The following is a 21,412-nucleotide window of genomic DNA, read 5'->3' on the forward strand; positions in this document are numbered from 1 at the left end:
TATTAAAATGGAAAAGATAAAGAAGGTATTTTACATAATAGCTTGTATCAGTATTTTTGCCTTTTAAAAACAAAACTTTGTATTTTTTTAATATTTAAAGAAGGTGGGATGGAGAGACGAGCCATTAAACAAATTAAAATTACCCTCCAACTCAATTAAGCAGTTAATTGACCATTGTGGTCAAGATGGTTATTGCCCTTCTGTTGAATAAAACCAAGAACTGATACTTGGATCCCACGAAAAACAGCTTATTTTAGGCAGTGACTTCCTAGAGAATAAGTCCTCTATCATTTTGTATCATATTTATACTCTGGGTGTTCAGTCAGAGAAAATGGAAGTAATTCAGAAATTGAAGTTAAATTAGCACATTATAATTTTGGCTTTGTTCCTCTCCCCTCCCAACCTTCTACTTTTCCCTTCCTAGACTTTCAAAATATAAACTGCCAAAATAAAACCAGCAACAACAGTTTCTATTTTTAGAGTGAACTTTAATCCAATTTTCACAAAGCTCCATGCCAATTCAAAATCACTGCTCTTCTCTTGGTGCTAGTAATACAGTGATTGTCTTTTGCATTAAAAATTAAGAATTACAGTCACACAGGAGAAAGAAAACTTGGCTTCGACTTCTTAGTGGTCAAATGTACACCAGCAAAAGCAAGTGGAAAACTGATTGCCATCGAGTACTTGGATATTTAAAGCCAAAACCATTTTTACCCCAACGGTTCAAACACTGGCATTACGGTCTCCTTTCTCGACTCTAAAATCATGCACAGGGAAGTGGAGAAGGAAGCCCTGGCTCATTCAAATCCCAAATTTCCACTTAAAGCCCTGTGAGTGGAGTGGCAGGAAGTAAGGACACTTTCTCTGCCAGCTTTCTTGCTCACTGTGTAGTCATCACCTTCCTTCACCGTGATCCAACCAAGTGACAATCTAAGCGTTAGATTAACTTTCATTTGAATGTGTAGCAAAACATTAAGTACATGTTTTTATAAACTAATTTCCAAGCAGAACTGTTTATATATTTTACCTTAGAGATAAGTGGCTGCTGGAACACTGAATCTATTTCAGAATTTCGTCACACTGAGCCATTTTTCTTAGTCATAAAATAAATACCACAGCAGATAAGGATAATTCTGTACCTCTGTCACTAGCTGTTAGAGCAACAAGAAGGCAGACTTCAGTTCTCTCTACAGCCCTTTTCAAATCAGCCCACTCAATGCTAATGCAAATGTAAACACATCATTCCACCAACCATTAGGACTGAAGAAATCTCTTGGGAGCTAAAATGTGAGCTCCCATTTGGTTCCAAGGCTTCTAAGTGAAGCACTCTATTGCACACAGTAAAATAGGCAGAAGTCAAGATGTTTTCCATCAGGAGAAAATAAAATTAAATAAGGTTAAGTTAAATTAGGGTAAGTAAATAAATACACAACCCCCTAAACTGGATACATTTTAGGAGGCCTAAAGACATGATAGTTGTAGCTCTTGAACGTAGAAAAATTACCTCTCTCTCTCTCTCTCTCTGTCTCTCACATACACACACAAACGCCCTAAACTATTTCAGTTGTTTAAAAGAATCTACATTAACACTTCTTGATCAAGGCCAAAGGAAAAATTCCTTAAAATTTAAGTGATGAAATCCATAGCACTAAGCATCATGGCTTTGCTCTTAATTGGCTCCTGCTAGTCTTACACCAGAGTTGTTTGCAGGCTTTTAACCCTGCAGACGGACCCCATCTCTTCGCTCAAACAGGCCAACAGCGTGCCTATGAAGTGGAGAAGCCCACTTGATGATGCAAACGTTTAGGTGGGTGATTAGACACACTCGGAGCATCAACTTGTCTTGTGATTTAAAATTTACTAAAGTAGAAGGTGGCTTCCGGTAGTACTGAAGGTGTATCTCAAAACAAGGACTCTGAATCTCAGTTAATTTAGAGGCTGTTTTTCTCTGAAATGTCTTTACTCACTGCAATTTGCTGGTGACCTCAACTTGATGAAAAACAAACACACAAACACGAGTGCATCTTAAGTCTGTGCTTGCCATTAAATAGCTGTAAGTGTTTTTTTTTTAAATTTTTTTAACGTTTATTTATTTTTGAGACAGAGAGAGACAGAGCATGAGCAGGGGAGGGGCAGAGAGAGAGGGAGACACAGAATCCGAAACAGGCTCCAGGCTCTGAGCTGTCAGCACAGAGCCCGACGCGGGGCTAGAACTCACGGACCGCAAGATCATGACCTGAGCCGAAGTCGGACGCTCAACCGACTGAGCCACCCAGGCGCCCCAAATAGCTGTAAGTTTTAATACAGGATTTGTAACTGTGCTCTCAGAGATGTCAGGATGAATGAACCAGAAGATATCTTGGTTCTTACACTAAGGAAATGTAGATTCCATAGCAGTACCTTATTTTTTACACCTTGGGGAGACTGAGTCTGTGCAGACATCCAGGCCACCCTGAGTATGGTGGTACCTTTCTAACAGTTAACACTGAGTGTCAGACTACATGGTATATACCCTGAGCTGGTATTCACTTGGTATCACCTTGTGGAGTCTGTTTTAATTGGTCAGTACCCATGCCAGAGGGCTGGCTAAATATTTTGGCTATCACCCTGCAATATACCAAACTTCTTGGATAGTAAATTAGAAAATTCTCAAGGATGCCAGCATTTATACATTAGAATTTTAAGGCCTTAGATATAGATTTCTTTTTAAGTGCAGCCAAAGTACTGGAGTTAGTTAAGTCTCCTCTGGGATATCAGCATAAAAATCTAGAGAGAGGAAAGGACAGATCCAAATGAAATGAGCAGAATAATGCCCATCTCAATGAATTTGATTTTATGTTGTAAAACCACCCAAAAGCTTGTAGGCCTAGTCTAGAGGTCAAAGGTTTCAGCTATACAGCTCAAATTCTCAAAAAGAGTTGTGATTTCCACTTTGTGTTTCTTTTGCTTCCATAATCCCCATGTCTTAATATGAAGTCTTGAGAGTGTAATCATCACAATTACAATCCAAATGCAGGCCTGACATAATTTTATACTAGTATTTTAGTCTACTGAAGTGTGAGGATTGCCGGCAGTGACCCTGGAGGCCATGTCTATTCGGCCTTAGTTTACAACTGAAAGGACCAAAGCCCAGGGAAATTACATGGTTTGTCTGAGTAGATGATGCAGCGGGAACTCAGAGCCAGAGCCCAGGACTCTTTACAACTCATGTCCATCTACTCAGATCAATACAAAACAAATGCCATTGTTGAAAAGCAGCCATCAGGACAGTCTACATGATCTGCAGGGGCCAGTCCGGTGCAAAATGAAAACATGGAGGTCCTTATTAGAAAATTTATTTTTTTATGAATTTTAAGATGGCTACAGCAGAGTGTTCTTGGCATGGGGCCAAGTGTGACTGCACAGGTAACACACCCAGGAAACTGACCCTGGGTACAGTTACTTAATTGTTTACTGGACTTGGACTCATGGAAGGCAAAAGGGAAGAAAGGCTCTGAATCCTGAAAACGCTCCAAAATTATCTGTCATGTGGGTAAGTGAATGAGTGAATAAGGAAATGAGGGAAGGAATGCATCTTGGAGACTATGGCTAAGACTCAGCGTCAGGCTGAGTTAATACAGCAAGTCACTGCGAGTGCTTGGTCCATTATTTAAGTGTCACAATTCATAATCTGAAAATACCGCTTAACATAATAAACCTTCCCAGCCCCAATAACAGATAACTTGCCAGATCTATGTCCAGGACGTGAATGGCAACGCACCCAGGTGGTGGCATTACCGTGCTATTATTATGTGCTCGACAAACGCCAACTTCCTACCAGGATGGTTTTGGCTTTTTTTCTCTTTCTGCTTTTAGAAGTAGCCGTCCAGATATATTTTATGGAACCTACCCATGTGCAAAATCTGCAAGCCCTTCAGATATGAATATTTCATACATTGCCAGGCATCTTTGATTTAAAAACAATAGTAATAACAATAAAACTACTACAGTATATTGAGTTTTTATTATGTCAGATATCATGTCAAGTGCTTTGAATATATTTCCTCCTGAAGAAGACCCTATAACATCTCTATGAGGTAGATATATTACCCTGATCTTCCAGTGAGGAAAACAAGGCTCTGAGAGGCTGAGTGGTGGAATCAGAATTTGACCTCAGACTATTTGGATTCCTGGAGACTCACTGTTCTTTGAAAGGAAAATAGTGCAGGTTGGATATACCAAGAAGAACAGAACAGGAGCTATTGCTTGACTTGAAAGAATGAGACTTTTATTTGATAAGGCCTGAGTGAAGTTTCACTTTGGTGAACAGAAATGAAAATCTAGGCGGTTAATTTTCAGCTTACTACAAAGGCAGATCAGTTGTACAAAGGCAGGTAAAGGAGGAGCCTCCTTGCCCACATTTTATGGGGCCTTAGGACTGATTTATTGCATTACTATACTGGGAAAAGAGGTTAACAGTACAGAGTGAAAGGAGGCTCAGAGCCAAGCTAAGATTTCCACTCAGGTAGTTTGTAGTATATTTGTTTCATTAAGGGACAAGAAAGATTAAAAAAAAAAAAAAGTGGGTAACTTTCCTCAGTAGATACAGATTTACAATGTGTAACAGAAACACGTGAAACTTCACAGAGATTTAGGGGCTAATGGTTTTTCGAAGTAGGAACCATAAGAAAATGTGAGTTTAAAATCATGAAATGTCTCAGAATTGAAGAAAATATAGTTAGTGTTTCTGTATCTACCTCTCAAGTGATAAGGGTGCCTTCATAATTATGGCTTGTATTTATTATGACATTTCAAAGTGGCAAGGGTATCTTACTTCTTATTTAAAACAACCTACGGGGGAAAATAAAGGAAAAATGTGGAAGCATAGCAAAAGCAAATTCATTTTTTTATTAAAAATGTTTAATGTTTATTTTTGAGAGAGAGACAGACAGACAGACAGAGGGTGTTAACTATGAATGGGACAGGGGCAGAGAGAGAGAGGGAGACACAGCAGGCTCCAGGCTCTGAGCTGTCAGCACAAAGCCTGACATGGGCTTGAGCTCAAGAGCCGTGAGATCATGAATTGAGCTGAAGGCAGACACTAAACTGACTAAATCACTCAGATTCCCCTTAAATTCATTGTATATATGTTCTGTCCACATTTTGTAGCACTGTCCTCTGGTGTCATATCTTTTATAATTTTTAATTGCCAGACTGGTTAAATAAAAAAATCTGCTTTAGATATGCAAAATTTTCAAATAATGGCAGAAAAATATTTTTTGGCCAAACACCAAAGTTTTATAGATTGAGCACACTCATGAATATGTTTATGTAATAGACACTGTGTGTACACATTATGCATATATAACAATGTATACATACAAATACAGTTTGTAACAAAATGCTGATTCTGTTCAGGTGTCTGTTGATAAGAAAGTCTTCCCCATCTAAGTCCATTGTGGTGGACCCATCCCCCTGCCCAAGACTACTTTGGGCTTCAGCCATGAAAAGGTGTCAATGATTCTATCCACAGAGACCAAGGAGAAATGTGTTACTAGGAAAGGTTTCTTAGTTAGATTTGGTCTCTTGATCTGTTGGATACTCACATAGAATGTGCCAGTTTTATTGGGAATATGAAAAGAGCTCACCAAGGCCAAGATGACAGGCTGAGAATGGCAGAGAACACAGAAAGCACCTGAGTCTTTGATGACATTATTGAACCAAAGAAGTTACCAGTCCTGGAGCCACTCCGTCTCATGACTTCTTATAATGCGACTTAATATACACATGTCCTCGTTGAGGCAACTTTGAGTTGGATTTTCTGTTACTGGTTGCCAAACCCAACATGACTAACACCTATTATGTTCTAAGGACTATTCTGGCCAATTTCCATGCAATATCTCTAATTGATTTCACATCTCTAAGCTAAGTGATATTTTCTCCACTTAACACAAAAGGAAACTAGGAATTAGAGAAACTAATGATATACCCAATTACTCACATCTAGTTAGCAGATAGGGCAGGATTCCAACCCTAGTCTGCGTGACTTTGAAAGTTATCATTTAAAATCTCTGTATGTGTTTGTGTACATGTGTGGTGATGTTCCATTTTTATACACATCCATGTTTATATACCTATGGTGAGGGTGTTATCTGTAGCGGCACAATCGTTTATCACGTTTTGGAGTCTGAAATATTAAAACGCTGAACATAAACATGTTTCACATAAAACGTTACACACAGGCATTACTGAGGGAATATGCAACAAAAGAAAGCAAATGGCAAGAACTGGGAAAAGTAATCATTACCAGGTTTTCTTTTCCATTGGGAGTTACTTATTTTCCTTCTCATGGGTCAGATAATTCAAGCTCTGTTCTCGGGGCTAGCTGAGACATCAACATCACGCCAGATGACATCTGCACTAAATACTTATCAACCTATATGGATACCATTAGTGACTATGAGTGTTGCAAGGGAGAGATGTGTCCCTAAAGAAAATACTGAATCAAAGACGGCAAATTTGCTGCAAAGGGGCTACCATTCAGCATACCTTTTTCACAGAAGATCTTACTAATCAGTCAAGGCTTTCCTTTTCTCTCTGACCTTGGATGCAGTCTCACAAATTTCTACAACGCAAGCTGCAACAGCCACTACCAACCCGTCAGGTTTGGCTCTCTACTTTGAAACTCATTTGCCCTATCTGTCCTACATGTTCAATGGGGGATGGCTCTTCAGGGATGTAACTGAAATTACAGGGAAATTGTGCAATGGTAGTTTATCAACCCCTGAGAGCTGAATGAGTGAAATTACTGCTAACTGAAAATACTATCTATGTATTCCTGAAAATTGAGTCTAAAAACTATATTAGCGGCGATGAAGTTTAAGTGATCCCAAAAGAAAAGAGCAAAGTGTTGTAAAATATAAATGGCGGATAATAAATTTGAAAGTTGGACTATCTGTGTGTCTGTCTCTTTTTGCGGACACATTTTTAGAATGTGTCTCTTTACGAAGTGAATTCAAATTTTTAAAAATCACCAATAGATTTGATCCTACTACCAAGGTAATTAAAATATGAAAGTTAATATAGCATTAAGGAGTCCTGCTACTAGAAAGAATCTTGGAGATTCTCTAGACTCTGTGCTGCCCATTTCTACTTCACTTTGTTCTAATGAGAGAACTAAGGGCAGCAAGGCCAGTGCCTTGCCCATAGATGTCTGGTAAACCCATTAAAACACCTTCCCTACAATCCTCCAAAATTGTCCTCTAGTCCCCTAAATTCTTCTTCTTTATTCAATCATCCCATGGAAGACACCTTGATTCAGGGACTCTGTAAATGCAGTTAATTGGGTAAATAATACTGAAACTCACACAAAATAAATGAAAAGACTATGTATAGTACGCTTAGTACAAAGTAGGACATGAAGATCAGTATGGTTAACTTTTGTTTTGTTACTACTATAATGATTATTTTTAAAAGCCCCCAATTGATTATTCTAAAAGTAACAGGGCCCTCCTGAGCACTTATGTTCTATGACTTTACTGTTTCTTCCATTGATTGACTCAAGAAGGTTTCATAGTGAGTGGCTGAGATGGTGGGCTTTGAAGTCAGACAGGCTTGGGCATGAATTCTGACTGCCTCTGCCATCTCCTAGTGAGGTACTGAACTGTGGCAGACAGAATATTGTCCCAACCTCTCCCCAAAGACGTCCACACCCTGATCCCTGGAACCTGTGAAGAGGCTGCTTTACCCGGCAAGAGGGATTTTGTATACGTGATTAAGCAAAGGATCTTAAAAGAGGGAGATTTTCCTGGATTATCTGGGCAGGCCCAATGTAATCAGAAGGGTCCTTAAAAGATGGAAGGGGGAGGCATACATCCAAGAAAGAGATGTGACCATAGAAGGAGAAGTCGGAGTCAGGGATGGCTGGCTTTGAAGCTGGAGGAAGGGACCACAAGTGAAGAAATGAAGGCAGCCTCTAGAAGGTGGAAAAGACAAGGAAATGGCTTCTCCCCTAGAGCCTGCCGAAGAAACACAGTCCTGCTTTAGCCCAGTGAAACCCATCTGGGCCTTCTCACCTCCAGAACTGTGAGGTAATACAGTTGTGTTGTTGTAAGCATCTAAATTTGTGATCATTTGTTATAACAGCAATAGGAGTCTAACTGATGATGCTCCTCGAGCATCTGTGTCCTGATCTATAAAATGGGAATAAAAAATAATGTGCCCCAAAGGGCTGATGTGATGATTACATTAAGAGAATATAAATAAAACACTTCAGTGCTTGGCAGCTAAAAACTCAAGAATGTACACTGTGATTATGCATTTGATATCATCATGTAGATTAGGGATTTACATATTGCTGATTATAATAAATGGTGATTCCACAAAATGTAATTCATTTTATCATAATAATACCTTACATAGGAGCAGCATTTAGCTGGCTTTTATGGAGCACATTCACCTCTGATGTCTTATGTGATGCTTATTATAATTGTGAGTCCACAGAGGAGGAGACTGAGGGTCTGAGGGGACAGTGCTTTCTTCAGTCACTCAGAGAGCACTCTGTTGGCCACAGGTCATCTGATTCCAAACATAGTACACTCTCAATCTCATCATGTGGTTTACAGAAATACACAGTCATGGTATGCAGAATCCTCACATGAAACAAAAATGATGAAGCCAAAGGATGGTGGGGTTATTCATCACATACCAGCCCATTTCCCATATGATCTCGCCCAGCGCAGTTTTCACTAGGGCCTCCAGCCCCAGCTCTCCAGTGCAGCCTGAGTAGTCTCTCTAATGCATCTAGTCAATTGTGCAAAGCACAGGGGAAAAAATTCCATCCTGACCACAGCAGGCAATCACCTTATGCCCTGAAGCATGAAGTTTGATTACCCTTATCTCAGTTTATCATTAAATCAAAAACTGTTGCTATGAATACTGGCCTAGGACTCCATTTATGAAATGATATAGGCCAGTCAGCAGAAATAAGTGAGTGCCCTTTTTCTTTCTTAATTTCTGCTCACTGTGAAGTTGTTTTTTTTTTTTTTTTTTTTTTTTTTTTTGCCAACTAGGGGGAAAAAAGCCTCTTTAGCTTTGAGCAGATTTCATAACTTTCTTCGCTCTTTCATGAGCTACCTGGGATGCCTCTGGCTCATCACCATTCTTCCCGTGCTGTAGGGGAGAGGTTTCAGATCTGCTACCTAGTGGCCTGCCAACACTAGACTTGAAGTCTAGCACTTTGTCGGGGTGGGGATCCGTGCTCTGGCCACACCACAGCATCATTTCCCAAAGCATGGTCAAGGGCCTGCAGGGTGTGAGTCACCTGAGATGTTGGTTGCAAACACAGACTCCAGACCCAGCAGAACAGAGCTCCTAGTGCTGGGGCCCTGGGAATCTGCATTTTAACCATGTGTGATTCTGATGAGAGGACCACTGGTAGAGATCGAAGATGTGGGTAATGACAGGAATAGTCTGGGACTGTGCCTAGATTTTCGGGGTGTTATTCAGCTTTTCATCAGCCCAGGGGGCAACCAGCACAGAACACGTACCAATCATCTGTATCGGCCTTCAAAACAATCAACAGTAGAAGCCAGATTTCTGCCATCATGAATCTGAAATGATTGACATCAGGGTCAGGGATATGCAACCAGGCATCAAGGTCTGGGTTAAATCTGCAGGCTGCTGGACCTCCCCAGCCAAACTCTCCTTTCCAGTCTGGCTGAATTTGTAGCAAGTATGGTGCATGAGGGTAGAGGGTAGCTGGTTGTGAAACTAGCCTCAAGGTCTCTATATCAGTTAAGAGATATGATAAAGTCACCTGTGAAGAGACAGCACAGGATAAGGGCTAAAAGCATGGGCTCTGGAGCCAGACTGCATTTACTTCTGTTAAACAGACACTGACGTCTATATAGCACTCACTACCTGCCAAGCGCTATTCTAACTGCTGTTCAACTATTAATTCATTTAGGTCTCACAACAACCCTTCCAGGTGGGGACTACCAACATCAGCCACCTTTATGTGGTGACACCGAGGCTCAGAGAGCTCAAATAATTTGATCACAGCTGATCAGTCACACAGCCAGGACTCACAGCCAGGACTCACACCCGACAGGCTGGCTCCAGAGTTCAAGGTGTTAAACACCCTGCTATGCTCTTTCTCATGGATCTAAGTCCCCTGGGGTTTGACCCTAGGAAAATTACTTAACCTCCCCGACTTCAGTTTCCTTCAGTTTCCTGTATAAAACTAGGATATTATTAATAATCATACCTCCCTCAACGAACGCTGATCAAATCATTTAGTATATGCACTTAAAAGTGTATCAGGCACACAGTAAGCACTCAGTAGATGCTAGCTTGAGGTTACCTATCAGTCCTATACTCTCAGGGGTAGCCTGAGGATTAAATTAGATAACATATTTAGAGTGCTGGGCACAGCGCCATGGCACACAGTAAGCGCTAGCTCCTATTATTAGCGCAGTTGAGCCAGGCCAGTTTATTTTAGGTCCCGTCTGGAAGGCAACTGTGCTTTTTATGCAGGGGGAGGCAGCGTGTCCTTGGCTTCAAAAAATAACTGGGTGGGAGCCAGACTAATTATTTGACTGAACAGGTTCTTTGCTTTATGTCACTGGAATATTCCTGAAAAGTTCCCGATATTGAACTTGTATATGCTTAATCCTTTTTCCCCATTGACCTATTTTATAATTTCTGATTGATCTTTCATTGGCAGTGATTCTTTAGACCTAAGTCTTCTCTCAGACTGTCTGTCACGTAACTATTAGCTTGTAAAAGACTTAAATATACCAAGGAAAATTGAACCGCTGGAACAATTCTTGGCAAAGTAATTGGCTTAATCATTCCCTAATGTAATTGTTTTCATTTTATTTTTCCTTTATTATGCGTTCTAATAAGCATGCTTATACTATACTGAATGACCCGTCTTTCTTTCCATGAAGCTTAGCACCTCCACCATTAAACTTAACTGTGGTTAAGTGGTTTGATTACAATTTATGTTAACTTGAAGGGTTAACGATGGCTTGGAAACCCTCATACCCAACAGCCTATCTTGGAGTAGGGCTGGGCATAGGAGGGAGAAGGGAGGTGGGGAGGGAGCTGGAAAGGTGGGGTTGTGGGCAGCCACTGATGGGGCTGAGTTTATCTTGAAAGCTCAGACCCAGAAAGTGGAGCTGAAACCCCAGGGTCTCTGGAGGATGAGATTTTCCAAAAGGAAGCATTAGTAACTTTCCAAGTTGTTCACTGCTACGTTTTCATTTTATTGGGAAAAAACTGTCAGCTCCAACCTCATTTTTTGCAGAGTTTACCAGGCATGATAGGCTACCTCTGCAGTGTAATAAAATGTTAAACTTGATAGACACATTTACTAAGATATTTGTTGCACATCACTCGCTGTGCTACCTTTCAGGGATGAACAGGCAATCCAGCCTCATGGGACCTGCAGGGTGGACTGAGCACCTAGAGTCCAACTCATGCTATTTCTACTCTCTTCAGCTTCCTCTCTCCATATCCCCCTTTCCCATCTCCAATCCTCCTCATAGATGTACGCAATCTATTCCTCATAGAGTCTATGTCTAGAGTTATTTCAGGTTAAAAAAGATGAAACCAATGAGGCAGGAGCCTTCTAGTTTGGCTTTGCTATACAGCCCCGTGGGGGGAACCATCTTGAGGCAAAAATTGTATTTTCCCTTGCAATGTTCTCGTGCAACACTGAACCAGTTGGCAGTTGATATGGAGTTTTTAGCACTGATCACAGAGCAGTCTACTGAATCGCCACAAGATTGATCCCATTCATTCTGATGGCTTAAGCCGCGGGGCCATCTGCCGAATGGCTAAGAGGAGTAGACCAGAGATACTTAATAAATATTTGTGGATTGCCTGGCAAACTGCCTCTTCACACCTGAAAGACAAGTCTGTGCTAGGTTATAACTCAAATGTGGACAACTGATCTAGATCCCTGCCCCCACCCTCACCCCAGGGCCTTTGCCTAAGCTGTTCTCTATGCTTGGAATGCCCTCCCTCTCACCACCTCCCCCACTGCCCCTCACAGTCCACCTGTCCAAATCCCACCTAGTTCAAGGACCAGCTCAAATATCAGTGGCTCCATAAAGCCTTCCCTGACTACCCTAGCCAGAAATAACTTCTCACTCCTCTCAATTTCCATAGGTCTGTGTGCATGTTTTCTGGCACTTACAATGCTCGCCATTTTATTTTGGCTATGTGTTCACCTCGTCTTTTCTATACCACTCAATAAGACCCTTGAGCTCTGGAACTCTGTGTCAGTTCCTCTTTGAACCATTTCCCCACCCTGGCACCTACTTTGTCAGAGCAGACACTTGGTAAAAGATGACTGAATGAACAAATGGTTACCCCAGCAATGACAAAAACAGAAACAACTGCAACATTCTTTATTCCTTCTTCTGCCCCTCCTTCTCCTCCTCCCTCTCCTCCTTCTGTAGCTTTTAAACATCTATTTACTTGATCTACCAATTACCCAGGGGAGGAGGTTTGGGGACTTACTGATAGGTGTAGACAACTCTGCAGACCAACAAAGCTTCCAGAGACCCCTATAATGACAAGTGGTGCCTAGGCCAACGCAGACGCAGGGGGGAGTCAGTCTCTGGTCTGCTGACAGCCGGCTCCTGGGAATGGAAGTGTTATTTTCTCAAAGAGCTTCATCTGCTCTGGTTCATATGTGCCAGTTCTTCGTCTGAGTAGAAATTCCTGACTTTATTTTTAAATACAGACTCCAGTAATAGGCTAAGTAATTGCAGATCTTCCCGAGGCCTTATTATACATGTACCAACATACTGAACTTCTTAAAACCCGTATTTCTTTCCCGTAAATATATGTTGAACACCTTAAATTTCAGCATTCTGTGTAGTGGTAATGTGTATTTGTTGTTCTCCCTCCCATAGGAATCCTGAATAAGAAAAAAAAAAAAAAAAGGGCAACCAGAGAAATGCTGAGGCACCAGTGACAATTTCTCAACAATGTGTCTGATTACTCGTATAGGTAAAAGGACTCTCTTGCAGCCATAAGTAAGAAAAATGCGTATTACAATATAATACATAGTCAAGCTTCAATAATACACTTTCCATCCTGGTGCCACTAATGCGTGAACAGCTGCACCTCTCACTGTCTTTGCTGATGGGGCCCATAAATACTCCTGGGAAATGGGACAGGGATACATAATGGATCTTCACCTGCCAAGATCAGGGAAATGAATGTCAATTGCACCCTGATGCAGACTCACTTTTTTGGTGGAGAGTGATGAATATTGCCATTTGTCCTATGCCACTGTAATCTTGGACAGGAAAGCCTACCATGGAGAAAGATGGCGGGAGAAGAAGATGCTGTTCTAGGACACTTGAAAAGAAGAGTGTCATAATTATTTGGCCACCAGGAATAAAAGTGAAAGAAGAGTGCAACAATATGATTTAGTTTAGAGCAAGGTTAAAATTTAAGAGGACAGCCACACTGTACATATAATTTCATTCAGTGTAAAATTCTCCCTCAAAGTAGGACTCTTTTATTGAAAACAAAAGTCAGAAATATCAGGGAGTCACAAAATAGTAGCGCGGTCCATGTTCCCAGAAACAATTCAGTGTCGTGACTAAAGGGTGTGGGCTGACATGTGAGGCAAACCTAAGTTCATATCCCGACTCTACCTCCTACCTCCCTGCTGTACAGCCTCAGGAAAATGACCTGACTTCTCAGGTCCCTGAGTTTTCTTTTTAGATAAAGCAGTGATAATAATAACAGAGCCCACATAGTGCAGTTGATTGAAGGTTACACAATGTAATTAAGATCAAGACTAACAGTAAGTGGTAGGTATTATGGTAGTTGCTGTTTTCCCCCTTCCCCTTTCTCTATCACCTTCATCACCGTCATATCATCCCAGCTGATCTGTGGCTGATTTCAGTAGCAAATACCAGGGAGAGAAGCGAGAAGACTATCCTGACCAAAATACCAGGCAGTCTCCCCCTCTCACATCAAACTCTAAAAGCAGCACTTCCAATTCTAAAAGTTGGTTTTTAAAGTTTTGCAACATAACTTAACAAACGTATCCACCTCATGTCACTCTTGTTTTATCAAACAATTACTGCTGTAACAGGTTATCTTCTTAGAAAAAAAGAAGAAAGCCAAAAAAAAAAAAAAAAGGTGATAGAACGCACTGGGTTCTATTAGACATGGGCCCCAGATTTAGTTACATCACATGCTCTTTGGGAAAAGGGAGGAAGCAATGACATGTTCAGTTCTCCAAAGAACTTTGACAAAGTCCTTTTCTGTTTTCTGTCATTTGGAGTCACGGGCCAAAGGCTACTTTCATTCTGTTCTTCCCTTTTTCCAAAAGACTGCATTCTGACGGTGAATGAAGAATGGTGTCTGAAAGCCTTCTAATTCTGTAATTCTGGTGCTGTAATTGTATCGAGCCCAAAGAGGCTTTGCTCTGGGCTGTACCAGGCTGTGGCACGTCCTCGCTCACGTGGAGCGCACCGTTGCAAGTCAGCAGAGTCTTACTGCAGGTGTGTGCCCAGAACTGGACGAGGGGCCCAGCACAGGTTGCCAAACAATGGAAACTTCCCGTTCTGGGTGTTAACTTTAGTTACCACAGCCAGACAATGCTGCCAGTGGTGTGGAAGAAAAAATTGCTGTAGCCAGCTGTGCCGTTCACAGTCGGATGGATTCTGTGTAGCTCCAAATGGTGATGGAGCCAGCAGCCTGTTGTAGCCAAGGACAGGATGATGGATGATCTACACACTGTGTCCAAGTAGAGAGAATGGCAGAAGTTCACTTCAGGGTTGTTAAAATGCTAATCTGGGTGAGCTAACAAAAGCTTAATAGAAACGAAAAGTTTGAGAAATAAGTCCACCTCATGTGGTATCTATGTGGACCACTGATTTGATCGCCCTTGGTTACATAAATGGTCGCTTTTCAAAGCAAGGACATTTCCTAGTTTTCCTGTTGGACGAGGGGAAGTAGAAGCGGCCCCACTTGTATCAGCTGCATGTATTAGCTGTTGTCAGGTCTGAGGACAAAAAAGTCCGCCCAACAACAGCCACCTCAACTGAAGAGGGTTCTGATATGCTTAACACAGTCCTATGAATTTTATTCTCTGTATGTGTCATGGGAACAAATCAAAGAGCACTTTTCCCCCCGAACGAGAAGTAGGCAGCCATTCATGAAATAAGCAGCAACCTAAGACACTGGCTTTGGTAGATTTCAATGCTCAGTCTCCATTCACATGAGTTCTCCTGCTCTAATGACAGTTTCAACTCGTGAACTACACTAATAGGGTGTTGAATTCTTAGTGTGAATCTTTAGGATTAAACAACATGGTTCAAAAAATGATGCATATTTACATTTCTTGCCAAGGGATCCATTTTCCCATTCTCTATTTCTTTACATTCTTACTTAAGTTGAACATACAGAAACATGTCTGCCTCACCTGGTGTTGAAACATTGGCTAGCACAGCTCCTTGCAAATGACAGGTACTCAATAAACACCGACTGGCTGGCATACCCCCAGTACCTCTTGCTTCCTCTAGAAATGAACCTAGAATATGCAGCCTTAAAGTCTATTAATTGAAATAAAAGGTAATATTTTATCCTGCAATATGCAAGGGAGGGAGTTCACCTCCTACGGTGACACCGATAATGGTTAGGCACTCAGCCAGGCTCCTAAGTCTGTGTAAAATGCATCAGAAGGGTAAAAAATGACCCCATTTCAGATGCATTTTTCACTCTTTGTATCTTAGTGAAACTCACATGCAAGAACAATGACTAAGCTAATTACCAGCGTTCATTATGATGGAGCAGCAAGAAGTGAAGAACTTCTCCGGTTTCAAGAAGTCCTTAACAATGATGGGCATCTTTGTGAACCAAAGCTCTGGTTCCTGCTTACTTGCCTGTGTGCCTTTCAAGCAATAGAAACCACCACACAAGGATGCAGGGGCCCAGCTACCCAGAGCACAGTTACTGGACAGATCCTTCCTGCGCTGCAAGCGGCCAGTGAACTGAAGTCCACCGGATTTCTAAGTTGCCCTCACTCTAAGGACTAATAGGTTTCCATCACAGGCATCTTTGAAATCCATCAAACCAGGGGAGACATGACCAGATGGTGCTATTAGTGGGCACCAAAAAAAAACCCACCAAAAAAACCAAAAAACAAAAACAAAGAAAAAAAAAAACGAAAGAAAGAGAGAAGACAGAAAGAAAAAAAAAAGGAAGAGAGCAGAATGCCCACAAATCGAAATCAAACTGGAGTTAACCAGATGTTTGGTGATGGAGAAGTCACAATATTCCTGGCATACTGTCCTGCATCACAGAAATGTTCCTCAAAAAAGGTAATCTATGTAGCATCTCTGGTAGAAGCGATGACCGGTAGCAATATTCTGCAGAATCCAGTAAGAAACAGTAACTGGCTGTTAATCTAACTAAATGTGCTAATGGAAGAAAATGGTTTGCTAAACAACACATTTTGGAGATCCTAGGGTTATTTACTTAACTGTCTTTCTGACAGCACAAGCCAGGGACCTAAATCAAAGCACAGACACTAACTATAAAAAACAAAACCCAGCTATGGCTTAAGGTAAATAGTTTATTTACCTTAAGATGTTTTAAATGCATGATAATCTGGGGCCAAATCTCAGAGTTTACTTGGCAACTTCTATTTATCTAAGCCGGGTAAATGTTTGTGTAATATTTGTCAGCCTGACAGAATATGCCTGTCACTCACTATGTTAAACAGAACTACATACAACTTAATTTCCCGAGTTAGACACCTAAGAGAGCAATAGGATTTTTTAACAACTTGAACAGACCAGCATCAAAACCTATTGTTTAAACTACCAAAAGGACAGTGAAATCCTCACCTTGAACTGTCTGAGGTTTTTCTCACTTCTATAAGGAAGAAACCTGGAAAAATTTCTCCAAACAAGTATTTCTCCTATTCCGAGGAAGAGAGACGAAAACAGTTTAGAAAAAAAGTGTTAAACCTTTCCCTAGGACTTTAGCCTCGAAATAAACACAATAATCCACTTTACTACCCCAAAGGACAAGCAGAGGGAAGGACAGTCCTTAAAAAAGCACCTAGACTTTTTTACTGCAGACTTAAGATTCTGAGTACCCAGAAGTTCTTAGGAAAATTACCCTAGACCTTTCTTTTCCCAAGTAACTGGAAACACTACCGTTATTTTAAAGAGAAAGCAGCCGTCCATAGTGGTGGGCATGAGGTCCAATTACTGTTTACAAAGTCTATGTATCTATAATAACGATCTACTGTCCCTTCTGTGAAAGTCACCCGCCTGAGACTGGTGAGGGCAACTGGGGTTGCTGACTGGTCACCTCAGAAACAGAGTACTACCCTCAGCTCCTTTAATGCCTTAATTAATACTGCTACTTCATTTTCCTCTAGTTCCATGACATTCAGCTCTTTACAAGTTCGGTATTTAAACAATCACCTGACAGAGGAGGTCCTGAGAGTCGATTTAGTAGAAGAAATTCTTAAAACCCAGTTCTCATCCACACCAAGTCTTTTATGACCTTTTATTTCAATCCAACACTTACACACGACAGAGCAAGCTTTAAGCCCTTCGAAATTACCCAAGGCGGCTGCTGTATCAGTTTCTGCAGACTAGGAACAAACATCATCGCTGTCAAGACGGGAAATAAAAGTTTCCCTACCTTCCTCCTCACCATCCCCCTGCCGACGCGAGCGGCGGCTCCCTCCCGGCTGCAGGACGCCTCGCTGCCGGAGAAGGGGCTCATGCAAAATTGACTCTTCCTTATTTGTTTCCATCCATAATTGATGGGTAGATGAGAACGTCACACATCTCAGCGCTGGGCTCTTGCCGCCTGGCGGAGACCCTATCCCAGACGCATCCGTAAATCATTTCCAGCCGTAGAACAAAGCACGGAAAGTTGCGGGGGAGAGTGGCCGGCAGAAGAAACCGGGGCGCCGGGTGGGCGGTGGGGGGGTGGGCTGTGGGCAGCTCCGGGCCCCAGCGCCCGCCCGCGGCGCGCTCGGCCAGCAGGGGGAGAGGGCGGGTGGGAAGTGGCTGCCCTCCGGACTGCAGCCCGGGGGGCTGGGGGGCTGGAGGGCTGGAGGGGCCGAGGACCCGAGCCCCCGCCCCCAGGCGCTGCCGGGGGCCGTCCGAGCCCGGGGCGCACTGACAGGTAGCGGGCTTCTGCGGTGAGCCGCTAGGGTCGCGGTGCCAGCGCTGCGCCCCCTCTACGGGCGCAGGCGAATGCTCGCGGGTCCCCTCCTAGCCTTGCGGGCGCTGCGCGACCCCGATGGTCCCGGCGTCGGCTTCGGGGCCGACGGGCGGAAGGGGGCGGCCGAGTCCGCAGCCGGCTCTTCGGCCTCGGCGCGGCTCCCGCTCCGGCTGGAGACGCCGTGTCCGAGCACCCGAGCAGCCCGGGTTCCCACTGATAGCGTGCGGGGGAGCGCCGAGCCGGCGCTGCCTGGCAAGAAACTTTTACTTGCCCCCCTCCTTCCGCCCTTTTTTTGTTCCCGGATGGGGGGTGCACAGTGGAGGGGGGTCTCCAAGTCCACGTGCCCCTCCCCCTAGGCCTCCCCCATTGCCAGTTTTGACGGGTCCGCCAAACCTCTCCAGCCCGCTGCGCGTCCGCAGGCGGACAGAGCTGCTGGCAATAGAAATCAACTCTCCAGTGACAACACACACGCGCGCGCGCACACGCACACACACACACACACACACACACACACACACACACACGGGCTGCTGCGATTCGGGCTCTGAGGATCTGGGTCCGATCCCCACCAGGAGCCCAGAGCATTAGCAAATTACAAGATGGTCTTACCTCATGGGGGGTCGGCTGGTAACAATTAAAAAAAAAAAAAAAGGAAAAAAAGAAAAAAAGAGGAAAAAAAGCAGCTTGTCACGCGCAGGGAAAAAAGAAAATAAAAGAAAAAATATATATCCCTCTCTCTCTTTGGGTCCTGGCTTCCTCGATATGATCCTGCAACTCGCCACCACCAGTCCTTGCAGCAGCGACAGCAGCAGCAGCAGCAGCAGCAGCGGGACGGAGCGGGAGCAAAACAAATCGAGGCAAGGCAAATGGTGTAATTCGATCCATCTCCAAGTCAATCCATCAGGCGAGCTGGAGCTGGTTCCCTCCCCGCACTAGGCGGCTCGCGGCGCGGGGCCCACCCCCGGGCTCGGACGGCAGGAGGCGCGGGCGGCCCGGCGCGCTCACCCTCACCCGAGCGCCGCGGCCAGCGCCGCCTGGAGGCCCCCAGCCCGGCGCCGCGGCCCCGCTGACCCCGCGGTGGCCTCCGCGTCCCTCCTCCCCGGCGCTCTGCCGCGCACCCTCCCTCTCCCCGCCTCTGAAGGGCTGCTCCTTCAGCAACTCCCGGAGCCTCAGTCATCCAGCTCGCCGTGGCTGCCGCCGCCTGACAAGCAGCCCTGTCGCGTCCCTCCCTCTTTCCCTCTTTTTCTCCTTCCCTCACTTTTTTTCAGCGCTTTCCTCCAGACAATCCAGAGGACAAATCCTTGCAGCCTCGAGGAGCAGCAGGCCCAGTTGTTCTGTGAAGTTCTGCCTCGGTTTCCTAATCTAAGATTTATTTTTTAAACACACCCTTACACACCCCGCCCCCATATTACCTTTCTCGCCCCCCCCACCAACCCCCTCCAATTTCTCTTTATAACCACTAAGCAAAACAGCTGGGAAGAAGCAATCAAACATTGCTTTATCTTTATAAAATACAGAAATTGCCTACTAAAAATCCCATTTCTACTTTGAATGAAAGCCATTCAGTACAGTATAATTTTGCAGGCTAATGAGCCGGTTTTACAGGCAAGTGTTTCGTGTAATATGTTGTGGGAGAAATGAAAATGTCCTTGAAGTGACATCATTTAAAATTGACTGTCACAAATGAAAAAAAAAAAAAAAAAAAAGGCCATATATTCCAAAACAAGAAGATTTTAATCCAAACTTCATTTTCAAGAACGGGGCTGTGTTTTATTAATTTCCAGTTGAGTTATGAATCACTGAGGGCTCTAAATGGCTGGAATGAACCAAGATACCCCTATTTAAAGAAAAAGAAAGAAGAGCTTTTCCACCAAACTTTTCATTTGAGTATGGTTAGTTACCGTGAAAGAGTGAAGGGGGCAAGAGAAAGGATTTTCCTCTCTTCAATGGTTCCTGCTTTCTCCCCTGCACAAAGTTACATGCTCACATTTAGAAAAAGTACCCTTGTTCTGAGTTGTTTCTGAAACTTCCACTGACAGCCTTGAAAAGGAACTCAAAAAAGACACCCCAAGGAACTGCTGGGGGACTCATCCTGAGCACTGTTTCCTCACTAGTTAACACTTTGTTACCAAAAGGAAGAAGGAGGGAGGAGGAGGGAGAGTCTTTTAAAATATAAACTCTCTTCCTGCTGTTCTTCCTATTCGAAGAAAGGGGTAGGGGGCGGAAAGAACAGCTTTGGCAAGGCAGCTCTGTGATTTTTCTGTTGTTGTTAAGGCTTTTGTTGGCTGGCTGGCTGGTGTTTTCTGGTTGTGCTCGGCTCTGACATCATTGCAAGTTACTTGGCAGTCAGGGCCCTTCCCCAGCCAACTTCTGACCCAGAAAGCTGTGCCTGTTTTACATCCAGTCATTTCGTATTTTCTCCATCAAGAAAGGAAGCCCCCCCCCCCCCACTGCAGGCAGAGGGCTCTGTGCACTGAATGAAGATGCTAGGGGGTGACCAGGGGCTTGATGAGAGTCAAACTGCCACCCACCTGGAGGCAGAACCCTTAGGAGTTGTTCTGTGTCTGCCATGGTAGCAAAGAAAAAAAAAAGTTCAATTCTTTAGATGCCTGAATTCTTTGCAGAAATTCCACGATGGCCAACTTTAGGGGAGCACCACTCCCTGAGAGTGCAATTTACCCTGGACTGAGTTCTTAAAGCCAGGAATAAAAAAAAAAAAAAAACTTTTAGGTTGCAGAAGGCTGTGTGCTAATAGGTCATTTGGAGCCAAGGATTAGACACGTTCCCAGTCTGGCTATCAGTCTAGACCTCTGAGCCAATCTCGATGTTTGGTTCACTGGGGGAGAGAAGCAGGGAAGTGGACAATCCGCTGACATCGGAAGATTAGTACCCTTTATCTTTCGGTCAGGATCCGAACATTATTCTTAAGGATTCATCATTTCCTTGGTTCCCGGAATCTTGACGGCCAGGAAAATGACACTCTTTTAATTTGGCTTTTAGTGGAAAGAAATCTAAGGAAAGTGCTCACTCTATGTAGTTTGTTGGCATTTGGTCCTTTCCATTGCTTTTATACACTTTTAACCTTTTGGCCCCTTTACTCCTCTAGCCCCGCATGCTGTCCCACTTTGTGCTTTAGGCTTTAGCATTGTGTGGCCCCCTTGCAGTCCCCCACTGTGTCATGTTGTTTCAGGTCACCATGTGT

The 21,412-nt window shown here is 43.5% G+C and overlaps 1 protein-coding gene across 12 annotated transcripts in view; it reads right to left on the reverse strand.

Moving 5' to 3' along the window:
• Positions 1-21,412, reverse strand: part of SEMA6D (semaphorin 6D) — a 576,018-nt gene that overhangs the window by 36,029 nt on the left and 518,577 nt on the right. For 9 of the 12 annotated variants that reach the window (XM_045449843.1, XM_045449839.1, XM_045449841.1 and 6 more), the window contains exon 1: positions 17,680-18,239. The exons of 1 other annotated variant lie outside the window; for it this stretch is intronic. The gene's annotated coding sequence lies outside the window, so the exon portion shown is untranslated. Of the gene's footprint in view, positions 1-16,868; positions 16,959-17,679; positions 18,240-18,819; positions 18,870-21,412 lie in introns of those variants that run through there. 2 more of the 12 variants (XM_045449832.1, XM_045449834.1) reach the window with 2 other exon arrangements.

This window comes from Leopardus geoffroyi, chromosome B3, assembly GCF_018350155.1.
Source record: "Leopardus geoffroyi isolate Oge1 chromosome B3, O.geoffroyi_Oge1_pat1.0, whole genome shotgun sequence".
In the NCBI taxonomy this organism is placed as follows: domain Eukaryota; kingdom Metazoa; phylum Chordata; class Mammalia; order Carnivora; family Felidae; genus Leopardus; species Leopardus geoffroyi.